The following is a 6,000-nucleotide window of genomic DNA, read 5'->3' on the forward strand; positions in this document are numbered from 1 at the left end:
CGCACCCAAGTCACATAGCCGAGTCTGATGGTCCGAAGGAGCCAGCAAGACGGGCTGGAAAGCGCTAGCCAGGCTTCCAGATACCGCACAAGTGGGAACAGCGGAACCACCGACGTACCCGCTGTGTGGCAGCGAGGTGGAATGCAGGGACCCGGCTCAGCAGCCCGTGGACCAACCGCAGTGGGGTCTGAGTGTGCGGTGCAACACTTACCTGGTTCCAAGGTTGGGCAGAGGTGCGTGAGTAGGGACGTTGATTACGCTCTCGAACCGCCCACTGCTGCTAGCTGGCAACAGAGGATGAGTGTGATCTGGCTCTGGACCGTCCACAACTCTCCGTGCCCTCTTGAGACCCAGAAATAGAGGAAATTGCTCTTTTGTGGAGTGTTTGGGTACCACCAACCGAGAGGTCAGTGGCGGGATAAAACAAAACAAAAGATTCTCCGCCCGGCCCTCCTTCGGGGGAGGGAGTGGTGCGTTCACCATCTCCCGAAGAGCAATCGACTCCATCTCTGGGTAGCCCGTCTCAGGGCCTCTTGCTCTTCCGCTTGCCCAGAGAACTCTGCGTGCGAGGTCAGTTGCGGTTCGGAGTTCTTTCAGAACTTCCGGATCGTGACCACCCTCGTGCAGGTCCTTCAGTGCCTGAGCCTGGTGGACCTGCAGTAACGCCATGGCATGCAGGGTGGAAACAGCCTTTCCACAAGCTGCATAAGCACCACCGGTCAGACCAGACGAGTGCTTACAGGACACAACTGCATCGCTACCGAACGCTCCATGGGGGGGATCTCCGTATACCCCTTGTCTGCTCCACCTTCGAGGGTGGTGAGGGATGAGGAACTACTAGGCTGGATTCTGGCAGTAAAAGGTGCCATCCATGACCTAATGAGCTCCTCATGCACCTCCAGGAAGAATGGCACCGGAGTGGGGCGCTGAGAATCAGCGCGGGCCACCCGAAGAAACCAGTCATCCAACCTTGAGTGCTCGGGACGCGGTGGAGTTTTCCACTCCAACCTTACCCTCTTGTCGGCCCAGGAGAGTATCACCGTCATCTCCGGATCCGATTCAGGCCTGGCTAGCGTCCCGGAGGGTGGCAGTGCAGCCAAATCTTCCTCTACAGAGAGCTCACGCTCGCCCTCCGATGCAGCGATTGACATCCGATCGTCAGAAGGAGCTCCAAAGGATACGACTGGTACGCTCTTTGTAGAGGACCCAGCACGTTCCTTAGGGAGCTCGGCTGGCTGCAAAGTGCAAGAGGAGTGGCGGTCCCTGGGAGGTTGGTTCCTCAGAGGGATTGCCGTCACTGTGATCCTCAAACGGCCCGAGCTACTGCCAGAAGTAGTCATCCCCTTACTTCTGCGAGGAAGAGAACTAGATCGTGGCAGAGGCACTGGAACTCCACCCCTTTTGAGGTAGTGGAGCCTGGTCCACAACTCCGAGATGAGTCATCTTCCCGCAATGGGAACATGACTCATCCACGAACACCACTTCAGTGTGCTTAACGCCCAGGCATGTGAGGCAGCGATCATGACTATCACCCGGTGCCAGGTAATGACCGCATCCAGAAACGCACGGGTGAAAAGGCATCTTTAAAAAGACGGACCGTCGTCTTTTCAAAGATGCACCCATGAATGCTTTTTTAGGAAAACTGCTCTTTTAAGTGCTGAAGCACACAGGGGAGATGACCGCGTGCAACACAAACAGGGGTAGTGCAGCCTGATGTGTGCAACCAACTCAACATGGGAAACCACCTCCACTGTAGCACCATTCCACCAGCACTGAATCTCCCTAGAGTGCGCTGAACTCGTTCTGTTTCCACAGCGAAGTTTGGCAGGAGCAGAACGATATTATCGCTCGGCTCCGAAACGAAAAGCAGAGTATGTTCCGTACCTGCTGCCTATTTTTACTGGTGCTGCGATCAGCGGCAGCTGGATGCAATCATCGCATGCCAATGTGCATTGCCTCGTTTAGTTTACACTCGAAGTAGATCGGTCTCTCTGGCGAGATTCCTAATTCGTCGGTCACCGACGTGACGTCGAAAGTGACCGACTGAAAGGGAACTAAAATTGATTTTAACCTTAAGGCCTCTGTGCAGCATTTCAGATGATTATGTGCTTTTATATACAATAAGTGCATAAGACACTCTGTTTTTCTGTATGTACATTCCCAAAGCAGCCCCAGGAGTTCAGTTTAGGACCTAGACTAAAGATAAAGGCAAGAAACCTACAGTACATCAGCGGTTCTCAACCAGGTGTCCAGGGCCCACTAGGAGGTCACTGCAAACTTTCAAGGGTGCCCCAAGTCTTAAAAAATAATTCAAACTCAGTGAAATTAACATAAATTTAATAAAAAATTAAATAAAAAAAAACATTTAAATAAATATGTACATGATTAAAATTATATAATATCAGATTAGATAAGATGGCCTTTGAATATTGTCTTGGACAAAGAGGGGACCTTTAAAAAGGGATTAATAAGTTTGAGAGCGACCAACCTAGATGTTGTATGTTTGAATATGATAGCCTTAAACCATTATTAACCATTAAAACCATAATTTTAATTAAAGGTTAAAATAATATATATTTATATTAGCCAATGTTCTCATTATCATAACCTAAACAAAAGAGGTATGCATTGCTATTTATACAAATAAGACACTTAGAAAACAAAATATCTCATCTCACAAGGGGACCACTTCTATATCTGTTTTTCATGTATGAATTAATTACGCTCCATAAATAATCTCCCTGGTTGTACTGAAAACATGAAAACATTTGTAAGAAAAGGCAGTTTTCATGAGCAGTATGGGCGACATTAACTGAGGGTGACCTCCGTGTTTGGCTGGTTTGAGCCCATCATGCTTTCCTGGTCTCATAGCACTGGGCTCTCTGAGTGACTGTCATTTCTGCTCAATCTATATTTTTAATCTTTATTTATAGCCCACTATGGAGTGTCCTGCCAAGCCTCAAAACAGATGTCAGGAAGCTTACAAGTTTGATTTCCTGTTAAGCCATGGTGAACCTGTCTACGTTTAAGACACTACTTTTGGATTTCAAAAATGTCACTGCTCTTCCTGTAGTTTATTTGGAGGCTTCTTGCAGCAGAAAGCAAAGTCTCTTCAGAGAAGTGTGTAGGTGTCAGAATAAATAAAAGCAGGGACGAGGCATGACAGGGATACATATAATTTGGTTATTTTGCGTCAAGGAGCAAAATTAGTTTCTACTATGCATGGATTGCTGTCAGTAGAGACAGAGAAAACTAAATTATATTTCTAACTCAATAAGCCTTTGGCATATTATTCAATATTTTGGCACATTATTAAAATTTTTCCATAGGTGAGTCAAAGTTCATTTCTGATGGATATTGAGTGTTACAACTGTAATTGTATATGTTTAATTTTGACTTTGGAAGAAAAGTTGTGAACCAGTTACTCTATGTCCAATTTATTAATGCATGTATACAATTACTACACTTTAATTTTTGTTTTGAAGTTGTAAATAAAACAACAATTACTGGAGCATGTTTTACAAGAAAATATTATTTCAGAAAATATTATTTATTATTTTACCTCAAAAGTTCATGTTTAATTTCAACTTGCGGTATCTTTGTAATTATTTGTGAAATTTAGTAGCAATTTCTGAGTCAAAATTATTATAATAATAATTATTATTATTATTATTATTATTATTATTTTCAGTGTTCCAGAATGGGTAACATGATTGAAAATTTAGCCAGAATGAAACTATCACTGAGTATAGGGGTAAAGTTACTGATAAACATGCACTACCATTCAAAAGTTTGTGGTCGATAATATTTTTTAAATGTTTTTGAAATTTCAGTAAAGTAAAAACAGTAATATAAGAGAAAATTTTAAATAATTGTTTTCTATTTTAATATATTTTCAAATGTGATGTACGATGAAGGAAAAGCTGGAAAAGTCAAATGATTCTGTAGAAATCATTGTGATATGCTGATCATTACTTGTTGAAAACCATTGCAGCTTAATATTTTTGAGAAAACATTGATTCTTTGATGATTTTTCCCAGGATTCTTTTGATGAATATAACGTTTAAAAGAACAGCATTTATTTTAAATATAATTTTTTTTGAAGCAAAATAAATGTCTTTACTGTCACTTTTGATCAATGTAATGTATCCTTTCTGATTTTCTTTTTCTCACAATAACTTTGCTACTAATGTTGAATGGCATGTTTTACTTCTCATATGCAATATAATCAAAAGGGTCAAAATAATGTTATTTTGTGGGATTCGTGATTTTATGGAATGTAACATATTTCTTGATTATATATTATTTTGAGCACTGTATTTCTCTGCAGCTCAGTTTACTTTCTTTTTCTTTTTCTTTTTCTTTCTCGTCTGTTTATGCTCTTCACTGGCATACGTTGTGTTTGTTGAGATGTATGTAGCTCCCTCGGGGCATAGCACCTCAAAGACCCTAAGCTTCTTAAGTTATTGTGATGTTAGAGTTATGTTATTCTTTTTCTTCTTGTGATCGATCTTTGTGGCCTGCATCCAGACAGACCATGGTGCAGGTCATAACAAGATGTTCTCCGAAGAGAAGTTTTTATTTTAGCCAAAAACAAAGAAGGTCAGCTAATCACTAAATCACTAACATCACTAAATAGTCTCCTTGTGAAATGCATCAGCAAAGTATATATGCATGGACTGTGGAGAGGAAAAACAACACACCAGTAAACTTATCACAAGCTAAACTAGGAGTGAAAAATAAACAAAATTAAGGGTGGGCTGCTAACATATGCAATCAAGAGTAATTAAGGTGGGCTATTTGCTTGAGCATTAATTAACACTTCGATCATCTTGTTCTTGTTCAGGCTTGTAAACAGAAAAAAAAATCTTTGGCTGTACATTTTACTTTTGACAAGTATCGAAATGTAAAGTGAACAATGATTTTAAACATCAATAATATTAAAGAGATTAATCTAATTTAATACCCTATTCCTAGCAATGACGTGTGTGTGTGCCATCAAAAACCTCTTTGTTATAAAAAATGTATAGCTATTAATTTCAGAGGGGAACTCAATTTAACTTACAACAATAAATGTCTGACAACCCAAACAGGCAAAAAATTACTTGGCTCCTAAGCCGCGTAAGTATCGCTGTGTGACCTTGATCATGTGATGTGGGTTGCCCCTCAGGGAAAACCCCTTGGTCCTGAGCCATCACTGCAAATGTCTCATATACAGCAGGACAACAGATATCACGTTGGACGCTGCTGCCATCAGACCCAACAGTCTCTGGAACTGTATTACAGTGAGTGACTGGCCTAGCCTCACACTGTTCACGGCTGTAGGAATCACATAACACAAGCAGGAGAAAAATGTGCCTGCATCGTTGTTGAAACCCATACAACACAGAGAAAAGTGGTTATCTGTACTGGAGAAAGCACACTCTTCTTGGTGTTCAGCCTTAACCCCAGCTCTTTCATGTGAGTGAGAATGACATCTTGATGCCGAATCACCATCTGCTCTCATTAAGCTAATATCAACCAATTGTTGATGTAATTCAATACGTGGATGCCCTGGAGTCGCAGAGGAACCAGAATTGTACCCACACACTGGTGACAGTGCAGGGTGACAATACTAGGCTGAAAGGAAGAACACGCATATTGAAATGCTTTGCCCCCAAAAGCAAACCTCAGGAACTTCCTCTGTTGTGAAAGGATGGATACATGTATGCGTCCTCTCTGGTGACAAACCAGTCCTCGGATCTGATTTGAGTCACAACCTGTTTTCAACATCAGCATCTTGAATGTGAACTTTTTGACAGAACGATTCAGTCTGCACAGACCTAGAATCGGATGCAACCCCCCATCCTTCCATGGAACGATGAAGTACTGGATGTAGAACCCAGACACCCTCTTGAGAGGAGGAATACATTCTGTGGTCTCCTTGCTCAGAAGAATAGCTACTTCCTGTTCTACTACCAGAGCCTACCCGCGACACACCACCTGCAGGACCCATTGAGG

The sequence above is a fragment of the Sinocyclocheilus grahami genome, unplaced genomic scaffold (assembly GCF_001515645.1).
Source record: "Sinocyclocheilus grahami isolate Dianchi unplaced genomic scaffold, SAMN03320097.WGS_v1.1 scaffold1647.1, whole genome shotgun sequence".
Taxonomy (NCBI): domain Eukaryota; kingdom Metazoa; phylum Chordata; class Actinopteri; order Cypriniformes; family Cyprinidae; genus Sinocyclocheilus; species Sinocyclocheilus grahami.